Source organism: Leopardus geoffroyi, chromosome B4 (assembly GCF_018350155.1).
Source record: "Leopardus geoffroyi isolate Oge1 chromosome B4, O.geoffroyi_Oge1_pat1.0, whole genome shotgun sequence".
Lineage (NCBI taxonomy): Eukaryota > Metazoa > Chordata > Mammalia > Carnivora > Felidae > Leopardus > Leopardus geoffroyi.
This window is the reverse complement of record NC_059341.1, coordinates 11548377-11572058: the sequence shown is the minus strand read 5'-3', so window position 1 is coordinate 11572058 and position 23682 is coordinate 11548377. Positions and strand designations below refer to the sequence as shown.

Here is a 23682-nt window from a genome sequence, read left to right as displayed (position 1 = left end):
AGGGCATGGCTGGCACAGGGGCTGGAAGGGACCCGTGAGCCAGGGTTCTTCTTGCCGGGGATCAGGACAGAACCTTCTCCAGATGAAAGCCAGCCTCTTCCCCTCTCCGTATACATTCACACACGGAACTGTGTATATAAACTTCACAATGACAGCTTCTCTACTAAGTCCTGGCATACAGAACATTTTGAAGGCAATTATTATGTTTCTAAAGAAAAAGAATCCAACATGACAAAGGATAGAGAATTTGTAAAGCTTTAAAGCAGTAGAATAATTTCTGCAATTCAGTTGGATGTTGGTAGTCTCATATTTTTTTTAATCACTACCATGTATGTAGAGCTTTCTACGTGCAGGACACTGGGTTAATCACCCCTCATTTCAATGTCTTATTAGAACAACTGAGGGGTGCCTGGGTGGCTCGGTCAGTTAAGCATCCAACTTTGGCTCAGGTCATGATCTCATGGTTCATGGGTTCGAGCCCCACAACAGGCCCTGTGCTGACAACTCGGAGTCTGGAGACGGCTTCTGATTCCGTGTCCCCCTCTCCCCTTCACACTCTGTCTCTGTCTCTCAAAAATGAATAATAAACGTTAAAAATTTAAAAAAAAAATAACTGAAATGCTTGGGGAGGGGCCTATTATCCTTACGCTACAAGAAAAGAAACACATTTCCAGGGATTTAGCAATCAGCGCGGGTTACTTATGTGGCACATTCTGGATTCCAACCCATGACTCATTCCTAAACGGACTTCTTTCTACCACAGGAATTGCCTTTGAAACAAAAGCATGGATGTATCTCTCCGTATTTCTTTGAGAAAAGTTAATTTTTCCAGAGAAAGAGAAGTTTGACTATTTCTGTAATAGCATGACAGTATTGGTTATATAACAAGATTTTTTTCACTTTTCTACTCTATCTATAATTGTGGTCAGAGAGGGTTCTTGAAAGCTACACAAGTCAGCTGGGGAGAAACTATGAACTATTGAAATGAAAGAATATTAAAAAGTCTCACTGACAGTTCAGGAAATTACTATCTTAACATCCTTGAAAAAACTATTTTAAAATCAATTACAAGAATGCTTTACTTCAGGGGTGCCTGGGTGGCTCAGTCAGTTAAGTGTCTGACTCCGGCTCAGGGCATGATCTCACCGTTTGTGAGTTCAAGCCCCACATTGGGCTCTGTGCTGACAGCTCGGAGCCTGGAGCCTGCTTCAGATTCTGTCTCTCTCTCTCTCTCTCTCTCTCTCTGCTCTCTCTGTCTCTCAAAAATAAATACACATTAAAAAAATTATTTTTAAATAAAAAAATTTAAAGAAAGACTGTTTTACTTCAGAAATCACCTCTCATTCAAAGATTCAAGGTTTTACCTAGTTTCTGGATAAAAATACTTAACAGAAGAGAAAGGAATAGTAAGTCATTCTTCTTACATCTATTTTCTATTTTAGAGGAAGATCCTCAACAGAAGCTATTTATGCTGTTTCAATTACTTAAAAAAAAAAAACAAAAAACAAAAAACTAAGCATGTGTGACGAATTACAGAAATTCTTCAAGCAGTATGAAAATAATTTAAATAAAGCCAGGTAGCCTCATAATGAAAATGGACACATTAACTGTAACATATCCTTAGTCTTATTTACAACATAGGGAGTATTTTTAGATGAACTGTCCATAGGCTATTTTCACATGGTTGTGGCAGGCACTAGGTTGCCTCTCATTGGCCATGAAGCTCTTCCTTCATTAAGTTCTTGATTTTCACTGGGTCCACACTGCTGACTCACAGCTTGTGCTTTGGGGAAAATCACCTCTACCTCTGGCAGTAAGACTGTGTGAGGCATCTGGCTCAGGCCTGGAGCAAGGACACAACCGTTCTAGGAGCTGCTGGCAGCCATCTTGTGAGCAAAGAAGAAACTCCAGAATGAAGCTGTGGACCGCACAGCAAAAAAAAAAAAAAAAAAAAAAAAAAAAAGGGCAGAAGCCAAGGTCTTGATCTCAAGTATTGTTTTGCTGAATCAAACCAAATGTAACCCATCCTGTCTTTGGAGGGTCAAATACACCAACCAATCTCCCTCCTTGGTTGCTTGAGTCAATTTCAGCTTTGTTTTCTGTTGGTTACAATCAAAGGCATCCCAATTGATACAGACGGTCCAATAACTGAAGAAGTTTGCATTATTCTGAGTTGTTCCCTAAGTTTGAACAAAAATAGAAGTATAGTTCATATCTAGCTTTAGAAATCCAGTTGAAAACCATAGGGTTAGTGTAATGACAAATATGTCATTATTATGGATCCTGGCTAAAAACAGTAGGGGGTAAATGGTTGCTCCTGTCCAATAGAAAGTGTGGGGAAAGTGTTAACTGCTCCTCATACCCTTCAAGGAAGTGTTCAGCCACCGAGACTTGTGAAAATAACAAGACAGAAGATGATATCTGAGAGACATGATAAAGGTGAGATGCTAAAAGTCTGCTCTATAGAAGAAGGAAGTGGATTTAAACCATTTGTGAAATTATCTAACCTTCAAACAATCCCACTTAGATTTCTGCAGATCAGAAACCAAACGCTGGGCGCCTGGGTGGCTCGGTCTGTTAGGCCTCTGACTTCGGCCCAGGTCATGATCTCACAGTTCATGAGTTTAAGCCACACATCGGGCTCGGAGCCTGGAGCCTGCTTCACATTCTGTGTCTCCTTCTCTCTCTCTGCCCCTCCCTGACTCGCTCTCTCTCTCTCTCTCTCTCTCTCTCTCTCAAAACTAAACATAAAAAAAAAAAAGAAGTCAAATCCTAACATATGAAACTTCTATGTGAGCAATCTGACACTTATTTCCACTTTCGTCACAGATAAAGAAAAGATCCACTGAACACAGCCTTTTGGAATATTAACGTGAAATTCATAGGAACTTGTAATGGCTTATGAAAAAATAATGTAGAAAGTGATTTCTCTGCAGAGTTACAGAAGATAGGAATCAGAGCTTGCACAACCAGTAGGGAAAATATATAATTTAGTACAAAAGGCCTGGTGCTACTTCAGAATCGGCGGAGAGCCTCCACGTCTGAGGTTACTGAGATTCTACAGGGAAAGTTCCAAAGCCCAGATGGCTGGGAAGCGCCAGGAGCTCTGAGGAAAAGGTGAAGGCAAGCCAAATGCTGAGGCAGGAGTGACAACCCGGGAGAGGAATGAAGATGAGCCAGCTTCTGAGGAGAAAGGTCATGGAGGTTTCCGGTGATGAGGCAAAAGCTTTAGGTAAGGAAATATTGAATTTGATGGCGTTGTGAGATGTTGGGTTATCTGATCTGTCACAGACATGAAAGGAATTGAATTTTGGTGTTAAAGGTTTAGTCCCTTGGCATAATCCTTGGGCCTGGCTTGCATTTATGTTTTGGACTCACACGAGTGGAAAAAAGAGACATTTATTTTTGTTGAGACATTCAAAGAGGTAACTCTGTCCTGTTTGTTTTACTCAGGCAGCTCTGGGGGAAGGGGCAATGGGTGAGAGGCCTGGGGGACAGGGGACTTTTACACCCAAAGAAGGCTGGCTTGCACAGACCACATGGAAAGAATGCATTGCTTGCCAAGGAGAATAAATAAGTTACCCTAGTTTTTACAATCATTTGGGGGGAAAAAGAGAAAGAAAAGTTACGTAACTCACTCTTCCAAGACTACTTTTGACTCATTTTTTTTTTAACCTCAAATATACTAGGAAAAACTCTGAAATTTTCTTCATAGAACACTCCCCTATACTCACTGGAAACGACTACAGAGCATTCTATATCCTTCTGTATTGTCAAGACCCAATCATAACTAGAAACCCTAAAATAAAGAGAGTGGGTGGAAAATCAAATTAAAAGCATACAAAACATGCAAAAAAAAAATGAAAAGAAAAGAGACCAGTATTAGGGTAAATTTAATTTATTGTGTCATCTATTACTGGTAGAATTATTTTTGAATCTAGCCTCTGGCCATATGTAAATTTAATAAGTATGCTATTGGAAAAAATATGTTCTGAGGCAGCCCTGGGGAAAATCCCTAGAAATTTCCTTTCAGGTTCCTGCTGTCCACTGATCAACAGCGTTCGGGCATGACTGCTCAACCAAACATCCATCCATTTAAGTGTGACATTGTGTGCGTGTGCGTGTGTGTGTGTGTGTGTGTGTGTGTGTGTGTGTGTGAGAGAGAGAGAGAGAGAGAGAGAGAGAGAGAGAGATTCCTATCTCACCTCCAAGGATATTCACTAATTCATTCAACAATCATCTACTGAAACTTACTACACACCAGCTCATGTCAGGGCTGCACTCAATGACTCTCGGCCCATGCCTCAAGGAAATCACAGTCTAGTCCACTGATAGGTCAGTAAATAATTACAACACACGGTGACAGGTACAGCATTGCCGGCACATGAAATTTCATCCAGGTCAAAATTTTGCTGAAAACTCACTGCTGCCTCAAAGTTTTTCCTGCTTCCTTTTTTTCAGGTGCTCGCAACACAGCTCTCTTCCATGACGTGTTTCACAGTCTATAAAGAATCAACTTTATAGCTATAGATTTAGCTGTTTCTATCGTTTAAATATTCACTCATTTTTAAGTCAAAATAATTTACGAAAACTGTATTTTAAGCCAAAGGATAGCAGTGATAACTGATAGCATAGTCTTTATTTTTTTTATCTTCTGTTTATTTATTTTATTTTTAAGTAAGCTCCACCCACAATGTGGGGCTTGAACTCATGACCCAGAGGTCAAGAGTCACATGATCTACTGACTGAGCCAGCCAGGCAACCCTGATAAAGCAAGCATTGTTTAAAATCAACTTGAAAGAGGGGTGTCTGGGTGGCTCAGTCAGTTAAGAGTTCGACTTTGGCTCGGGTCATGATCTCATGGTTTGTGAGTTTGGGTCATGATCTCATGGTTTGTGAGTTCCAGCCACTCGTCAGGCTCTGTGCTGTCAGTTCAGAGCCTGGAGCCTGCTTTGCATTGTGTCACCCTCTCTCTCTGCCCCTCCCCCACTCACGCTCTGTCCCTCAAAAAACGAATAAACATTAAAAAAAAATTTTTTTTAATCAACTTGAAAGAAAGAATTTACCCAGAATACACAGTTAAGAGAGAGATTCCAATCTTTTTCATGTCACCACACCAAAAAAGATCCCATTTGTGGAGCACTGCAGTAAAAACAGAGCTAGGCCACGCCCAGCAAACTCAGGAGCAAAACAGAGCAACACAGGAGAGCTTCGGTCAGGAATATTCTCTGAGAATGTGTAAAAAGTGTGCTCAATCTTCTTTTTACCAAACTGCAGACAGATGCAAATAGCCCGACTTTATCTCAGGAAACAACAACAAAAAAAATGCTTTAGGGTTGTCCATTACTAACATCCTCGTGGTTTCCACAGAGAAAATAAAGTACCAACTGCCGCTGAGCTGTTGTAGCTGGTCTGTCCAATAGGTTTGCAAAGAATAAGCTCCCCAAGCCAGGTTCAATGCCGTTGATACAACACACCTTCACGAAGCACTCACACGTGGAAAGCTCTGTGCTAGCACGTGGGGTTGCCACGTGTGACACAGAAAGCACAACGCCCATCTCTACAGGGAGGGGGCCTGGGAACGGAGAGGCTCCCAGGTGTGCCCGATCTAAAATCCTTTTACTTTCTACCGCCCCCTGCTGGCAGAACCTGTAACTGACACAGAGCCTCGCCTAATTGAATGGGATGGAGGCAAGCTGACAGCAACCAACATCCCAAATCAGGAAAAACATACTCCCAAGCAGAGTGAACGGGAAGAGTTTTCTAGGAGCAGAAATTACTGGGTCTAGGAACACAGATTCTCCTTGGTGAGAGGAAGGAGCTGTTCTGTGGAATAATAATAAGGACATCTGTCGGTTTCTATCATCCAATACAGTTTTTTTCCCTCATTAAAGTCACAGAGTTTGAGGGACTAGTGCTATCAGAAATCATCAATGATTCCGGCATATCCACCAAGGGAGTTTTCATGTAAAATTTCAGGTGCAGGGAAGTCTCCAGGTGAACACCAGGGATGCAGACAGAATCTCCAATTAAGGAATATATATCCACGAGTCATCGGATTGTTACATAATAATCCTTTCCCACAGAGCACTGTAATGAGAACCACCTAAGGGCTTAAAGGATCTGGTAATGAGTGCAATAACATGCAAATCAATGTAGCTAAACACATAATAAACAGATGGACAGTGAAAAACAAAATGTTAATTAAAAAGTAAATAAACATTAGATCTCTTTTAAAGCAAGTTTTCACATGAGAGTGTCCTAGAAAAAATGGAGAAGCACATTCTCCTGGGGTTTCCTGGGAGTCGGGGTGAGCAGAATAGACCAACCCCCAAAGCCCTTTCTGATTTTGATCCTACTTCTTGAAAAACCTTTTCTCCCTATTTGTAAGGCAAATAAAGGGAGAGCTGTTTTTTTCCTTCTGACGCTGAGAGTCCTGTACTTTACTGCCACCAGATGAATTAATGTGCACATTCGGCACAAGATACTGAACACCTGTGTGTCGCAGGAAAAAACTGAGGGATGAGGCCCCCACCCCAGAAGAGAACGAGACAGGTGAGACCGCCTGTTGTACTAAACACTGGGAGGCAACTGGCGGAGACACAGACAGTGATGGAGACAACAGTGGCCAGAGAAGGTGTCTCTGAGAGGCTTTCCCCACCACAGTGGAGAGAAGGTACAGTCTCACCTTCCCCCTTCCACACTTCCACCACATTTAAGGATCTGATGATACAGGGGCACCTGGGGGGCTCAGTCGGGTGAGCGTCTGACTTCGGCTCGGGTCATGATCTCACGGTCTGTGGGTTTGAGCCCCGCGTCGGACTCTGTGCTGACAGTTCGGAGCCTGGAGCCTGCTTCAGATTCTGTGTCTCCCTCTCTCTCTGCCCCTCTCCCACCCGTGCTCTCTCAAAAGCAAATAAACATTAAAAAAAAAAAAAAAAAAGAGGATCTGATGATACAAAATGAGGCACGGGCAGGGAGGTCTGCACAGGCAGTGCCAGAGGGGGTAAACCTATTCCTTCAGCAGACATTCACTGAATCTGAGGACAGAGCTATGAGCAAACCCCCTAGGTTGTCTCAGAGGACACGGAGACTGGAGTGGACAGGCTATGCTGTGAGTGGCATGTCAACTTGGGGTTGTGGGATCAAGCGGGGGTGGGGGGGGAGCCTGAGCAGCTGCAGGGGCTTGGAAAAGACTTCCTGATGGAAATGAATGAGACAGATGAAGGACCAGTAGGCTTTACTCAAGCAAAGTGAGCTGGGCTGGGCTGGGAATAAGGCAGACAGTGTCCTCCAGGCCGAGAAGAGGCTTTACAAAATGGGGGCCGGGGTAGGGGGGGAGCAAAGAGCACTGCACGTCAAGAACAGCACGGAGGACTTGGATTATAAAGCACTGGGGGTGGGGATGGGGAAGGATGGTGGAGGCGCAGGGGTGAAGCCAAGAACGAGGGCTAGAGCATGGAGAACAGCCAGGCCAGGAGGTTGGACTTTATCCAGATGGCAACGCAGAGCCATTAAAAGTCAACTTGAGGAGGGTCATAGGACGAAAACTACAGATCTGCAAATGGGAAAAACTGAAAAATCAGCTGGGACCTTGACCTCTGTCAATCCCCAGCCCTTCACATTGACCTTCGGGTCAGTGGATGAGGAAAGCCCTACCGTGTGTGTCAGAGAAGGGAGAAGGGGAGGGGAGGCAGAGATGGGGGGTGGAGACAGAGGAGGAGGGGGCTCCTTCCATTCCCTGAGGGCTTCTCACCACAAGGATCTCGGGAGCCCCACCCACCTCCCCCCATCATTCTGCTGCCTGTGGTCACTGGAGGCACCGGCCAGCAGGAGGGGTGGTAGTGGGGAGGTGAGGAGGGGGTGTCACGGGGCTCCCGGTCGGGGTGCTGGGTGGCCTTCCCCTGCTCTCTAATATTAGAAGCCAGCTTCTGCCTTTGCAGTGTTTTCCCTCTTATTTGCATGTCAAACTAGAGAAAGCACATGTTTCTTTCCCTCTTCTACCATATGTTTGATGTTACCATCTGAGTGATATGCCTTAATATAGTACCACAGCCTCATAACGGGGAAGGAGCTGAGGATGCTTTACTGCTAATTCCTAACCATGTTCTCTAACAGACTGTTTCTTCCAAGAATAAAAAAGATGGCTAACATTTGCACGATTTTATGCAACTGACTTGGACCCCCCACCCCCCAAAAATGAGGGCACCTGTACATTAGCAAGTCTGGTACCAGCACCATGGGGATCTTCCCTGGACCTTCCATAGTATCAACATTTCTACCACCTACCACCGCACGCATCCCAGCCAAGGATGAGGCTAAGAAGGAAATCCTATGTCATACGTCCACGTGTTGTCACAAAAGAAAGACACAGATGCCATCGTCAACGGGCAGAAAGATACATGTAACGGGGAAGATATTTGCTGCCTCGCGTTACTTAAAAAAACCACCGCGTGACTTTTTAGAGGGGGAATTATTCTCAGCAGAGGTACATGGTCGTCACATTTTAGGGATACGGTTCCACATCGTCTTCCAAAAGAAAGCATGGTTTTAATTTTTAGCCGTCTTTGCAGATGCCTGTTGTGTTGGCGCTCACGTTTATCGATTAGGAAAATCTGAGCACAAGGGAAACATGCCGAGCATTCCGAGAAAAATGTGAACAGTGCTCTTGTCTGTGCTGAAGACAGTGACTGCGGGGAGGCAAGATGCCAGAATCAGAACTGCAAGCTGAAAATCACCACGGAACAAGTGGGGGGGGGGGGGGGGGCGGGGGCGGGGAAGGCCATGTCTTTGGAGGAGCTGAGTTCAAATTCCCATCCCAACCTCTACTGGCTGGGTACCCTTCAGCAGGATAACCCCTCTCAGCCTCTTTTCTCATCATAAAAATAGTGTGTATAATGTCCCCTTATAGGGGTGCCTGGGTGGCTCAGTCGGTTGAGCGTCCGACTTCGGCACAGGTCATGATCTCGCGGTTCGTGGGTTCGAGCCCCGCATCGGGCTCTGTGCTGACAGCTCAAAGCCTGGAGTCTGCTTCCAATTCTGTGTCTCCCTCTCTTTCTGCCCCTCCCCTGCCCGCGCTCTGTCTCTGTCTCTCAAAAATAAATAAAAATGTTAATTAAAAAAAAGTCCCCTTAAAGGATTATGGCAACAATTAAATTAGACAACTTATAAAATACCTGGTACCTAGGCTAAACAAAACATGCCTACTAGCAAAGGAAGCTGTACGAACATACTCCAAGGTCTTGAGCAAGATGGAAAGACTCTGCAGGTGATGAGTGAGAAGCAATGTGATGTACTTCATGCCACTGGGCTGTACACTTAAAAATGGTTAAGATGGTAAATTTTACGTGTACTTTACCACACACACACACACACACACACACACACACACACACACAAACCCTCCAAGGACAATTCAGAAAGTATTTAAAATGTCTGGATGGAGGGGTGTCTGGGTGGCTCAGTCGGTTAAGCATCCAACTTCAGCTCAGGTCATGATATCACAGTTGGTAGGCTCGAGCCCCACATCAGGCTCTGTGTTGACAGCTCAGAGCCTGGAGCCTGCTTTGGATTGTGTGTCTCCCTCTCCCTGCCTCTCCCCTGCTCTCTCTCTGTGTGTCCCTCTCTCAAAAATAAACATTTGAAAAATAGTAAAACAAACAAAGAAATACAATGTCTGGATGGAGAAACTCACAGTAATCAAGGGAGAGATTTCTTCCACTATTTAAAGTGGAAGACTGGTTTTCTTGCCAGTCTAGTAGGCTACTTATCATTAGTGAAATAGGCATTTTAAATAGTGAATTGGAGGGCATCAGGGTGGAGCCCTGATGCAGTAGGATTAGTGCCATCGTGAGAGGACACACAAGACAGCCCTCTGTCTTGGCCACGTGTGGACCCTAGAAGGAGGCCATCTGCAAGCTGAGAAGAGAGCCCTCGCCAGAAACCGAACCGGCTGGCAACTTGATCATGGACTTCCAGCCTCCGGAACTGTGAGAAATAAATTTCTGTTCTAAAAATAAATAAATAAAAATAAAAATAAAAAATTAAATAGCATATCCGCACTCATAAAGTGCTCAACGGAGCGTCACTTAACTAGAAGATGAAAATGCTGGCTTTTATCAGGAATCACCCATTGTAAGAAAGAAGGAAGAAAATAATCGTGATGAGATAAAAGCCTTAGTTCAACAGATCCTTGCTCCGGCTCTGAACTTCAGTTTAACATTTAAAAATAAAACCAGTTGCTGCCGCCTCATTTCTACGGACTGTGGACATTTGCAGCGCCGGGTACCAACAGACCTGAAATGCAGATGGGCCTCTTCCGGCCCCGGGAAGGTCCCCTGGGCCCTCCTGCCTTTGAGAGGTGTCTACCCCTGCACCCACCCCCAGACTGGAGCTCCTGAGGGCAGGACCTCCTCCCCATCCCTCCGCGGGACACCACGGGCTCGGAGGGCGCTCGGGAAACGACTGGTGAGTGAAGACGTCACATTTACTCTAAATGGTGAAGTCTGAACAGTTTTGCACTCAGATGTTTCAGTGATTATATTTATTAAACCAACAGGGGGGGGAAAGGGGGGAAGCATCTGTGGGCTGGACATACAGGAGATGGCACTTGTCCGTGCGGCTGTCCCCACGAGCAGATGGTGCTGGGACATCGGGCTCTCGGTGCACGGTCCACAGAGGGGCCTCCCAGCCCCCAAGCCCTCGTCCTCTGCCACTGACCCCCACAGCATCCTCTCATAGCCTTCACAGCCCACATCAACTTCTGAAATTACATGGTATATTGTTACGTCCCCCCCCCCCATGTGACCCCCATCAAAATGAAGACTGTCTTAGTTACTGTTGTATCCTATCTCCTTAGCGCTGTACTGGCACATGTGGAATGAATGAATGAATGAATGAACGAACGAACGGAGGACTGACCAGACCAAATCCTAATCTCCTCTTTATGCTGTCACCCATGCCCCACTGAACATGGCCACCAAAATGACCTCCAAATGCCTGGCTCATGCTATGAAGCCCCCTTCCTCCCCTGGGAACCCTGACACATTGCCTCTCAGTGGCAGGGAAGGTGACAGGGAACGGGCTGGTAGGGAGAACAGCTGCACCAGACTCTAGGTGCAAGCATGTGGGACATCGGCATCACAGAAAAGTCTAGAATCATGCTGACACTCAGTGGGGAAAGCAGCTCAAGCAGTCCCAGAGGCCCGGGCAGAGTGTCTCCTGATCACAGTGTACACAGAAGGAAACACAGAAGGAAAAGGATGTGCCGTACCAGCTGGACAGGGAACAAGAGTTCCTTGGTCCCTCATGCCACTCAGTTACGTGATGAGCCTCAAAACCTTCCATCCCGTGTCTATCCCTGTAGAACCATGCCTGAAGGACAATGGGTGGGACGACAAGCTGGCCATGTGGGGGCTATCTGATGGCTGAAAACAGCTGCCAGAGGGACCCTTGGAGGCCTCTGTTTGGAGGTGTCTCCTGACAAAGCAGATGGTGGGTTCTGCGGTTATGTTTTACTTATTTTTTTCTTTTCCAAATGAATCACTGCACATTCTATGCTGTGTGGCATGAGAATAAGGTGCCTGGGAGAAAGGAGTGGGTGCTTACCCACGAGAACCTGCCAAAGAACTGGTCGAGCCCCCCGGAAAACAATTGTTTTTAACCATGATGAGGTTGAAAGTCATTCCCGAAGAAACAAAACAAAAATCTCCTCTGAGCAGATACAGCACAAGCGAAGGCCCTCGGCAGGAGGCTGGCTCAGCCCGTAGTCATGGCACCCCTGTGAGGCCGGAGGTCCGGGATTCTCTGTCCCAGGGCAGGTGGTGCCAAACCTGAAAATTCTTCTTTCCGTGTGAACATCAAACTTACCGGGATCACAGCCTCAGAGAGTCCAGCAATTGCAAAAGGTCAGAGCGTCACTGGGCCTCCCCTTTCCAGAAGAATGGCTCGGTGATTTCCGGGGACCAAGTTTCTACAACAGCCCTTGAGTGGGCCGCTTAACGATGCTCATTGCTATGAAGCTCATTATGCCTGATTGCTCCACAGTGTTACACTTAAAGTTGACCTTCTCCAATATAATCTTGTGTGGAGATGGAAGTCACTGGCCAGAAACCTCAGTTATTTGAAGATCACTGTTGCCACTCTTGCTTCTCAGGGGCAAAAATGACAAACTCTTCCATTCCATTCACCCCTTCCCGTAAGACCAACAATACACTCTGTTGTCTACTTTCCTGTTGCCCCCTGGCATCTCTCCCAACCCCCCGCTTTCTCTCCCAGAATTGAACATGCCACTCTAGGGAGAGAACCAAAAGAAGAAAAAAGGAGTGGCTTCTCAGATCCTAGCACACACATCACGGCCTATCTCCCTATCGGAGCGGCTCACAACCCACGCACTGCAGGTCAGCCTCGTGGGGCCTCACGATGGGGCCTACAAACCGATGCTCCCCCTTCTAGGCCAGGCTTGAGACAGCAAACAGCGACAAGTCTCACGGGCCATCGGAAGTTCTGGGTTCCAGCCTCTGAACTTCTCAGACCCCAATTTCCTTCATCTCTACAATGGGAATAACTACCTCTGACGGACTTATTTCAGGTTGCTGTGAGGTTCAAATACACGTGGAGACCCTTACATCGGGTGCTAGCCTACAGTCGTGTCCCACGCAATTAGGATACGATCCATTCTCCCTGGGATGGCCCACAAAGCCCAACCAGCCCGGTCCCACGAGCCTTTCGGACCACTCACCTCACTGCATCAGCCATGGACAGGGCTCTTCCTGTTGTCCGCTAACCTCCAAGGATACAGCACCCCCCCCCCCAACGTGAGGCTTTCACACTCCTATTTCCCCCTGAATCCACATCCCCACATTCTTAGCTGGCTTCTCACACTTAGCGATTCTGCTCAAAAACATGACATTCTCTGATCCCCTACCCAAAACAGTCACATGGGAAATGGGGAAGGGACTGGGGCCAGGCACTTTCTGGAGGGAGGTGAATCTTAAGCTACAACATCTGCAAATCTCAGAGAAGCCTGAAATAGAGTTTGGTGTGGCCTTAATCAAATAGAGACCTCAACCATCAACCAGGGGGCAGGGGCATCATTCAGGCCAGAGGCGGATCAGTTCCGCTACACTGGTGACCACCAACCTTGGCGTTGTGCTTCTGAGGGTTCTTTCATTTACTCATTCGTTCAACAAATATTTCCTGAGAACCTCCTGCATGTGGGGATAGAGACGGAGAGTTTCTGCTCTCAAGGCGCTTGTATCCTACTGGATAAAACTCTCAGAGAATGGCAAATGCATAACCTCAAGCAGCTCTATGCCATCATATCCGTTTGTCTCCTTCCTACCCCATGATCTGAACTGTTCCCCGTTGTGAACAATGATGGACAATGTCTTGATTTTTTTTTTTACCATATTCAATAGAACAAAACCCGTTTTACTAAGATTCACCACCGCCCTTCAAATACCGACTCTCAAAACTCCTTTACTGACAAATATTTTGCATGTGTAAAAATTGCTGTGAGATCAGCAAGAGAGAGCTTCAAGGGGTCTGTGCTGACCTCTGGAGACTTAAATCATGACACCCTTTCAAAATAAAGTCTTTTTTTAAAGTTTATTATTTTGAGAGAGAGAGAGAGAGAGAGAGAGAATGTGAGCAGGGGACGGGCAGAGAGAGAGGAGGGACAGAGAATCCCAAGTAAGCTCTGCACTGCCAGAGCAGACCCCGACACAGGGCTCAATCCCATGATCCAGGAGGTCATGACCTGAGCTGAAATCAAGAGTCGGATGCTTGGCCGACTGAGCCACCCAGGCGCCCCTGAAAATAAAGTCCTGAATGCAACCTCAGAACAGTTCCTCTTGTGTCACAAGATAAGGAACCATTAAGTACCAAGAAGGATCCTAAGAGTACAAGGCATAGTTTCAGCTCTTAGGGAATGTTCACTTGAAGGCGAGACATGCCGCGGGGGATGCTTTATCCCCAGTGGTGCATCTTCTCGGTCCCCCCGCTTCTTCATCCACCCGTCCTCACGTGTAAACTCGGAAGGCTCTACCAACTCTCACCCTAAAGACAGCAGTTACAAAGTGCCATAGACTGTGCTGTGCGGGAAGTCGGTGCAATGGGGTCTCAAAGAAGGGAGATTTGGAGGAAGCTTAGGTCATGAGGGAAAGCTCACCGGCAAGACGAAGAAAGTTGATCTCGTTGGGCAGAACGTACACAAGGAAAGAAGAGAAGCAGGGTCCTAGCCATGGTCGCGGTGGGGGGTGTTCATGAGGAAAAGCAAGAGAGAAGGTCCAGAGGTAAGCTTGCCAGTGAGGAAAAGATGTGGGGAAGACAAAGGGGTGTGACAGTGATGGAACAGAAAGCCAGGGGATAAATGGCTCCAAATATCAAGGTGAGGAATCTGGGCTTTGTTGTTCAAATCCTGTATCCTTAGGGTTGGAAAGGACTTCAGAGGTCATTTGTCCGAAAGATACCCAAAAGCAAGATAAAAGCCCACTTTTGGGAGCTGTCCTGGGGTCCCTGCGAGCTCACTGTCTAAGGAGCAGGTAATCAGTACACAGTGAAACAGTCCTGCCTCTGTGTCCCCTTGCTCTGGGATGGGATGTGTCCCCAACCATCCAAGCCAGGGAGCCCCTAACAGGGTCGTGGGCACCCACCTCCTCCTGTACCTGGGGTCCCTCGCTTTAGATGATGCTCCCAACCAACACTGGTACGAGCCCCCGAGAAATGGAACATCACAACAAAATCAGGAACCCGAATATTTCCCCAAACAACACCTCAGATATCATAAGAGTCACCGTTTGGCACTTTTCTGCAAGATACTGTGGAGGTTGAAACAAAACCAGAGGTAGAGAATATGTCCCCATCTGTAATGACTATAATCAAGATCTTCCCACACAATGAGCTCTTTACTTAACAGCCACACAGAAGGCCTCTAACTTCTCTCCGTGTGATGTTCTGACAGCCTCAACGTGGGAACAGCACACAAGAGTTCTGGAAGAAGGGACAAGCCTTTAGCTCTGTTTCTTTACTGGTTTTACTTCATATATAAACATGTTTATTGTCATCTTGGGCTTTCAATGCCTTGGAACAAGATGTTTCCACGACATCAAGTGGAGTGCAAAGTTTATTGCATAAAGTTACGGTTTTTGAAATCGCAATAAAATAAATCCCCTGGTAAATTAAGTGGAAAGGCAATATCTGTTGTGTGCTTTCTTTGTTTTAACTAACAAACGAGAACTCAGCATCTAATAAAAATATCCCCTTTTGAGTGCAGACCACTAACGCTCTGTTGTTTTATTTTTGTTCTATAGATCCAGAACAAATGAATTATTGTGAGGCCAAGAAAGTCTACTGGACCCCTGAATATGTTGTGGAACATTTTACCTCTTCCAAGGTTCTGCACATTTCAGAGCAACATCCTAACCCCAGGGTGCTCAAATGGGGAGAATGCATCAGAACCAAGTAGAGAGAGCTTTTATTAATGCAAATTCCAGGACCCCACCCCAGACTTAATGAGGCAGGATCTCTGAAGGGGGCCCACGGGTTTTCCTCAGTGACACCTACAGTTCAGAAGTATTGCTCAAGACAAAGAAGTTATTTTCTAACTGTGAATTTTAGCCTTTAATGCGCTCTATGAAGAAAATGCAAAATATGGAAACATCCTAGTATTCCTGGAAAGAAACCAGCATAGGTTTTTGGATGTGAAGCTCTCATTTCTTAACAGAAAGGCTCCATTGGTTCACTCCAAAGGAGAAGAAAGGGCCCAGACTCTCAGAGAGAAGGCAGAGGACTGGGACAGTAAGGGGCTTTCCACAAGGGTCTAGAAGAGTCTACACTAAACTGTGCTCATTTCTTCCAACGCAAGTGGCTCAGGGCTCTGCCTCCACTAATTCTCTAACAGCAGGTGGTGAGGCCAGTCCTCAGCACGCCCTGAATAATCGGCTGCACATGCCCTGAATCAAAAATGCAAGAGGAGCCTCAAGCTATTGGAGCCCAAACCCTGGTGATAAATGTTGCGGGACAGACGAGGGGCAAGCAAGGGCTGCGATTAAGGCTGTTTCCTGGACGTGAGGCAGGATAAAGTACACTGGAGACTAATTCTGAAGGGCTCTGAAGGGCGGAGCAAAGGGTCTGAACACCTCCCAATTAACAAGCATGCAGCTACCAAGGGGTTTTGCCTGCACAGAGGCTGATGTCAAGCGGCAGAGCAGTCGTGAGGGGCACGGACTCTGGAGCCAGGCTGCCCGGAAGTGAATCCCAGCTCTACAAATGCCAGCTATGGGCTCTCAGGCAAGTGGCTCACCCTCTCTGTGCCTGGCCTTCCCACCTACAACATGGGGATAATAGGAGTACCTACCCCCTCGTGCTGCTCTGATGACCAACTGAGCTTGTATATATGAAGAATCTGGAACATAGTAACACAGGGGAAGCTGAGTCTGTTTAATGGCATTCAGCTTGTTCCACCGATTGATACATCAACTCATGTTATCCTGATTACACTATCCAGGAGAAGCCTCTCAGGGGGCTGTGATGATCTTGTGATGTGACACGGAGGGAAAGGATGTGATGGGCGGCACTGGCCGAAAGAACAAGGACCCGCGTATGAAGGGGAAGAGCTCAGCTGTGCATCCAGAGGCCTGGGTTTGAATCCCAGCTGGGGGCGGGGGGCGGGGGGGGGGGGGTGGCGCTGGGCTTTTCTTAACCTCTCTCTGTTCTGCTTCCCTCCACCGTCAAAACGGAGGCACTCTCAGGACACGCCATGCTGCCAGGAGGATCAAATGCATGAGCCATACAATATAAGGTTATGTAACACAATAAAAGTATATAATAATAACACAATACATATTGTTGTCCATATCACAGCAATGTCAAGTGCTCAGAGGGGTTTCTGGCCAGGAGTGAACAGTCAGCACCACTGAGGTCCTTGTTACAATGATAATGGAAGTCAGGTGTTCCCGTGGTTTTTAAAAAGTCACAGAGGCGCCCGGTGTGGTTCGGTCAGTTAAGCGTCCTACTCAATCTCTGCTCATGTCACGATCTCCCGGTTCGTGAGTTCCAGCCCCACGTCGCACTTGGCTGTTAGCACAGAGCCTGCTTGGGACCTCTTCTCTCCCTCTCTCTGCCCCTTCCCAGTTTGCACTCTCTCTGTCTCTCTCTCAAAATAAATACATACACTTAGAGAAAAAAAAAAAAGTAAAAAGTCACAGAGGGAGAGGGACGCCTGAGTGTCTCAGTCGGTTAAGTGCCTGACTTCAGCTCAGGTCATGATCTCACGGTTCATGGGTTCGAGCCCCATGTCGGGCTCTGTGCTGACAGCGCAGAGCCTGCTTAGGATTCTCTCTCCCTCTCTCTCTCTCTCTCTCTTCCCCTCCCCGATTTGTGCTTTCTCTCTCTCTCAAAATAAATAAACTTAAAAAAAAGTCACAGAGGGTGAGAGGGAGCTAGCTACCTGTGTTATTTACTAACCCCCTCACTCAGGAAATGCTGTAAGTGCTAGTGACCCTGTGGTGAGTCAAGGGCAGCCTGGCTTCACCACTTGTGTCTCCCCACTGAGCACAGCAGGGAGGGCATCACTGAGCTGGGGAGGAGTCGTGGGGAGGATGGTCCAGGGCCCCAAGCTAGCGCATGGCTTTACTGTCACAGACATCACCTGGCACCCTCCTTCCCACCTGCTGCAGAAGACAGGCTGTCCTCACTGCTCTGGGGAGGACCCGTTCACCGCTGGGGAAGCTGGGCCGCCCGTGGCCAGGATGCCAGAGAGCTCTGTGCTGCACCTAGAACCCAGTTCTGACGCTCAGCCCTCCTGCACCTCTGCCTGCCGCAGGCTAAAGCCTACTTGGGATTCTCTCTCCCACCCTCTCTCTCTGCCCCTGTCCCCTGCTCTCTAAAATTCATCGTCATAATCGTCATCATCATCCAGCAGTATGTATCAAAACTTACTATTGAAAAAACAAAAAGTAATCATCTAATCACAAATATACTGCTCAAAATCATACAGCATGCTCCGCCCTCCCAGGACCCTAATTTTCTCACTTGGAAAGTGAAAGGGTCTCCAGTGCTGGTGGGAGTATAAAGTGCAACCAACTTTTAGGAAATGAATCTGACGACGTCTATTCACATGCAAGACATACACACCTTGGATCCTATAATCCCATGCAGGAAAATCTTTCTGGAAATAAAAGAGCCCAGTAAGAAAGGACAGGAGTAAGAATGCAGGAGGATGTTTATCCAAGTGTTACGTGGAGAGGCTAAAACAAAAATAAAAATACAGAAGCCAACCTGAAAGTCCATCCACAAGGAAATGGTTGAATAACTGAGGGTATGTTCGTTTGCAGTACAAGATGCGGATCTTATTAAGGAGGATCAGTTGGGGGCTTTCATTAGGCGCAGCAAAAAGACAGAGGAGAGGAAGAAATTACCTATTGAGACAGGTCAACAAAACTGAGGCAGCGGAAGCAGATGGTCAAGTTGCAACTGATTTGACAGACCAGCAGACCCAAACCTAAGCCCAAGGCTGGGACGGGGAGGGAGGCGTGGAAAATTAACACAATCAGGGCTGGTTTGCAACCCTGAACCCCAGAAGGCTCAGGAATTGAAGGCGCCGGGTGCCTCGAAAGATTGGTTTAAAACCAAGGGGATGGATCCGTCTTCAGAAGGACCATATAGACCCCCGGACTGTCTCCCTTGAGCAAGCCCAGGAGGTAAAGCCGAAGGTTCGCTCTCCAGAGAGGCTGACGAGGCAGACTCGGATGTGGCTGAGGGGACACCGAGAAGACAGGAGACTGAGTAAAAGTCCCAGCCTCACTCAGCTCCCGGACGCTGGGAGCCAACCTCCATCTCCGCCAAACAAAGACACGGGATGTGTATAGCAGCTTCGTTCATAACTGCCCAAACCAGAGAGCAACGAAGGTGTCCTTGAGCAGATGAATGGATAAGCCAACTGTGGTACATCCAGACAGTAGAACGTCATTCAGCACTAACAAGAAATGAGCCGTCAAACCACAGAAAAGACATGGAGAAGGCTTAACTGCATATTTGCTAAGTGAAGGAAGGCAATCTACAGAGCCTGCATGCTGTGTGATTCCAACTATATGATGTTCTGGAAAAGGCAAAACTATTATGGCAATAAAAAGATCAGTGAGAGGGGATGGGTAGGGAAAGAGAGGAAGGGGGAGGAAGAGAGAACTAGATGGAGGACAGGGGACTTTTAAGGCTGTGAAACTATTCTCTGTGATATTGTAACAGCGGATACAAGTCATTACACATTTATTAAAAATCCATAAAATACAACAGGAAGCGTTACCCCTAATGTAAACTACAGACTTCGGCTAATAATAATGTATCAATATTGACTTATCAATTGTAACAAACGTATCACACTAATGCAAGACGTTAAAAATAAGAGATACTGTCACCTGAAATTAATGTAACATTGTGTGTCAACTATACTCAAATAAAAATTTATTTTAAAAAAATGGGGGGGGGTGCTGGGTGGTTCAGTCAGTGAAGCGTCTGACTTTAGCTCAGGTCATGATCTCACGGGTTCATAGGTTGGAGCCCCGCTTTGGGCTCTCTGCTGTCAGTAGAGCCCACTTCAGATCCTCTGTCCCTCTCTCTCTCTCTGTCCCCGGTCTCCAAATAAACATTTAGAAAAATAGAGTAAACCAAGGGTGGGGGTTTATGAAACTCTGTACTTTGCACTCAATTTTTCTGAAAACCAGTAACTGCTGAAACAAATAGTCTATGGATTTTTTTTTAACTCACAATGAGTCATGACTACATATGCACTAAAAGGGCTAAAATTAAACATACAGACAGCACCAAATATTGATGAACAACTAGACTTCCCTTAGCTACCGGAGGCAATGAAAATGGTTCAACCACTTTGGAAAACAAACACACAACCTACCAAGTTACCCAGTCTTGCCCCTCCGAACGATTTGCCCCAGAGATGTGAAAACACATCTACACAGAGACTTGAATACAAATGTTCTGTAACAGCTTTAACATAAAAGCCCCAAACTGGAAAGAACCAAACGTTCATTGACAAGTGAACAGATAAACACCCTATGGTATGTTTATACAGTGGAACACTAGCCAGCAGAAAAGAACAAATACAGTAGCATGTAATTCAGTATCATTAACATTATACTGAAGGAAAGACACCAAACAAAAAAAGCACACGCTGTTCTAGAATAGGCAAAAATAATTTATAGTGGGGGTGCCTGGCTAACTCAGCTGGTAGAGCATGTGATCTTGGGGTCATGATTTCGAGCCCCGTGCTGGGCACAGAGCCTACTTAAAAAAAAATAATAATACTTTATAGTGAAAACAAAATCAAGACAAAAAACCCCCTGAGATCAATGGGTGCCTGAGACAGAAGGATTAACTGGGAAGGGACACAGCACTTTTTTTTTTTTTTTTTGAGGCTATGGAAATATTCTATATTTTAATGGGGCTGGTGATTATCTGGATGTATACAATAGTCAAAGCTCACAGAACCATATGCTTTATATGGATGCATTTTATTGTACATAAATTAAACTCCAATAGAGTTCATTAAAATGAGAAAGATAAACAAGGTAATTATTAAGTCCACAGGAAACAAAAAACAAACCACGAGAAAGAAAATGTAATCCTAATGTACCTCTATGATTTTGCTGTATTATTTATGTAGTCACATAATGTAAACACTAATCTTAGATTTAATCATTTAAGACGTGTGTGTGTGTGTGTGTGTGTGTGTGTGTGAGAAAGAGAGAGAGAGAGAGAGAGAGAGAGAGAGCGCATATCTGTATTTGTGTGGTTAGATAAAAAAGCTAAATCCTGTTCTAAAACGGATGAGTCAAGGAAAAATAGTAGAAACATGTTGCTTAGAATTTTGGGGATAAATACCAGAAGGAACAGTTTAAAGAGTTCAAAGTGTGTCTCTCTGGGGACAGAGAATCCAAGAGAAGGGGACACTGGGACAAAGGGTTGCTATTACTCATTTTAAATCTATTGTTACTATCGATTTTCAAAACTATGTACGAGTGTCTTGCTTTGACAGAAGTAAAGTTAAATTTTAAAATAATGCAGGGGCGCCTGGGTGTTTCAGTCAGTTAAGCATCTGACTTTGGCTCAGGTCATGATCTCGAGGTTCACGAGTTCGAGCCCCACGTTGGGCTCTGTGCTGACACCTCAGAGCCTGGAGCCTGCTAAAGATCTCGTGTCTCCCTCTCTCTCTCTCTCTGCCCCTCGCTCACTCACACTCTTTTTCTCTCAAAAATAAAATAAATATTTTTAAAAAATGTTTAATAAGGTAGAGGCCCACAAGAATGTTCGTGACATACTGTGAAGTGCAGAAAGCTGATTTTGGTGTAAATAGGAGAATGACGCAGCTTTCACTTAAAAACAAAAACTAACAACAGAGGTAGATGAATTTAGGCGTATAAAGAAAAGAATGGTGAACAACAAAATGTTAACATTAGCTACCTCAGAGGGAAGAAATTAAAGATTACAGAGGCAGTGTGGTAGATTATTAACTTTTTCCATATACACTTCTGCATTACCCGATGTGTTCTAATAAGTGTATGTTAGTTTTCCTATCAAAAACTCAACAACAGCAGCAAAGCTTGAATAAAAAGGATTGAACTGGCTGATCTCTAAGAGTCATACAGGTGTGATATGATAAAAATATGGGACCCCAGCCTAATCTCTACTATAAGTCCAGACTTACTGTAATGCGACTTTTATCCCAGACAGGCCCACGTGTAATCTTAGCAAATCGTTTAAAGCCTCCAGTGAATCCACAGATGGCTTCTACTATACTCTGACATACCAAATCCGAGCAATTGGAAAGCTAGCCCGTCACAGATTTCCAGGAGGCGTCAGACAGTTGAAGCAGAGTGTGTGTCGGCACACAGGGAGTTCTGGGTGAGGGGAAGGAAGGTTCTGGCAACCAAGGTCATGCGTCCATGGAGGCATAGTCCTGGATACCTTACCTGATATGCCATTTAATTCTCACAACAACCATCAAAGGAGTATGATGAAGAAATTAAGGCTTAGGGGGTTCCAGATAAACGGGAAGAAACCACGTGTCACTCTCACCTCTCAGCAGAATTCACGACCAGCTGAACTAGCCTCACCTGGACCAGGAGATTTGTTTTCCCTTTTCTTTTTTTTTTTTTTTCTTTTTAATTTTTTTTTTTTCAACGTTTATTTATTTTTGGGACAGAGAGAGACAGAGCATGAACGGGGGAGGGGCAGAGAGAGAGGGAGACACAGAATCGGAAACAGGCTCCAGGCTCCGAGCCATCAGCCCAGAGCCCGACGCGGGGCTCGAACTCACGGACCGCAAGATCGTGACCTGGCTGAAGTCGGACACTCAACCGACTGCGCCACCCAGGCGCCCCCCTTTTTTTTTTTTTTTAATGTTTTACTCACTTTTGAGAGACAGAAAGAGAGAGAGGGAGAGAACACGTAGGGGAGGGGCAGAAAGAGAGGGAGACAGAATGTGAAGCAGGCTCCAGGCTCTGAGCTATGAGCACAGAGCCCAATGCGAGGCTCGAACTCGTGAACTGCAAGATCATGACCTGAGCCGAAGTCAGATGCTTAACCAACTGAGCCACCCAGGCACCCGGAGATTTGTTTCTCTAAGTGAGACGGGACCCCCTGTATAAAAGGAAGGGAGGAAGGGGGAAGCACATTTTGGTTACTGCCATCTTTTATTTATTTATTTATTTATTTATTTATTTATTTATTTATTTAATGTTTATTTATTTTTGAGAGAGCGAGAGAGCGTGAGGGAGGGAGGGGCAGAGAGACAGGGGGACAGATGATCCGAAGCAGGCTCCAGGCTCTGCACTGACAGCAGTGAGCCCAGTGTTGGGCTCGAACTCAGGAACCTCGAGATCATGACCTGAGCCGAAGTCAGACACTTAACCCACTGAGCCACCCAGGCACCCCGGCTATTACTCATCTTGAGTTTGTCATCTCTAAAGCAAGGAACATTCCAGTCTAATGGGAGCACCCCGATGTCCCCACACAGCCCTCACTGCTGTGGGCCAGGTTCTTTCCTACTTTTCAAACACAACTCACTCCTACCTCCCTACTACTCAGGCTATTTCAGGAAGAAAAATGGACTTTGACCTTACTTCTCAAAACCCATTTTCCGACCAACTCAAATACCTCCCTGACCAGTGCAGCCATGCTTCTCCCCTTTCCCTAGAGCAAACTGGTGAGGTACAAGGGCCCAGGTGCCAAACTGATAGGTTTTGAAATCCAGCTGTCCACCCCTCCCCCTCCCACCCAACCCTTGCAGGAGGAAGGAGTAGACCTATTTTTCCTATTCTTCTGCTAAGTACAAGTGAAAACCCTGGGCATTAGATATGAAACAAACATAAAAAGATGCTGCTGGGTAGAGGGAAAAAGGCAGACTGGCTAGTCACCTCAGGATCTGAGGCACAACATGGTGGTGACCTCCCCGGGTTTTCTCTGTGCTTCCTATATCCCAGATTCAGAACTGGGAAAAGTGGCAACCCAGAAACATCAATGGGTACAGACTGAAAAAGCCCAACAAAGCCCGCTTTCTCTCTAGCCAAAGGACTAGGCTGGCAGCAAGCTAGCAAGACAAAACTTTTAGACAGTAACCACTTGACAACAGCTAAATAGCACAGAAAAAACATGTGGCCCATCATCGCC

At 46.0% G+C, this 23682-nt stretch overlaps 1 protein-coding gene and 1 long non-coding RNA gene across 5 annotated transcripts in view; one reads left to right on the top strand and one right to left on the bottom strand.

Moving 5' to 3' along the window:
- CAMK1D (calcium/calmodulin dependent protein kinase ID) overlaps window positions 1-23682 on the bottom strand; it is a 438187-nt gene that overhangs the window by 189399 nt on the left and 225106 nt on the right. The window lies entirely within an intron of this gene.
- Window positions 2699-6508, top strand: LOC123590219. The gene is made up of 2 exons (XR_006708674.1): window positions 2699-3232; window positions 6457-6508. It is a non-coding gene; the product is annotated as an uncharacterized LOC123590219 (long non-coding RNA).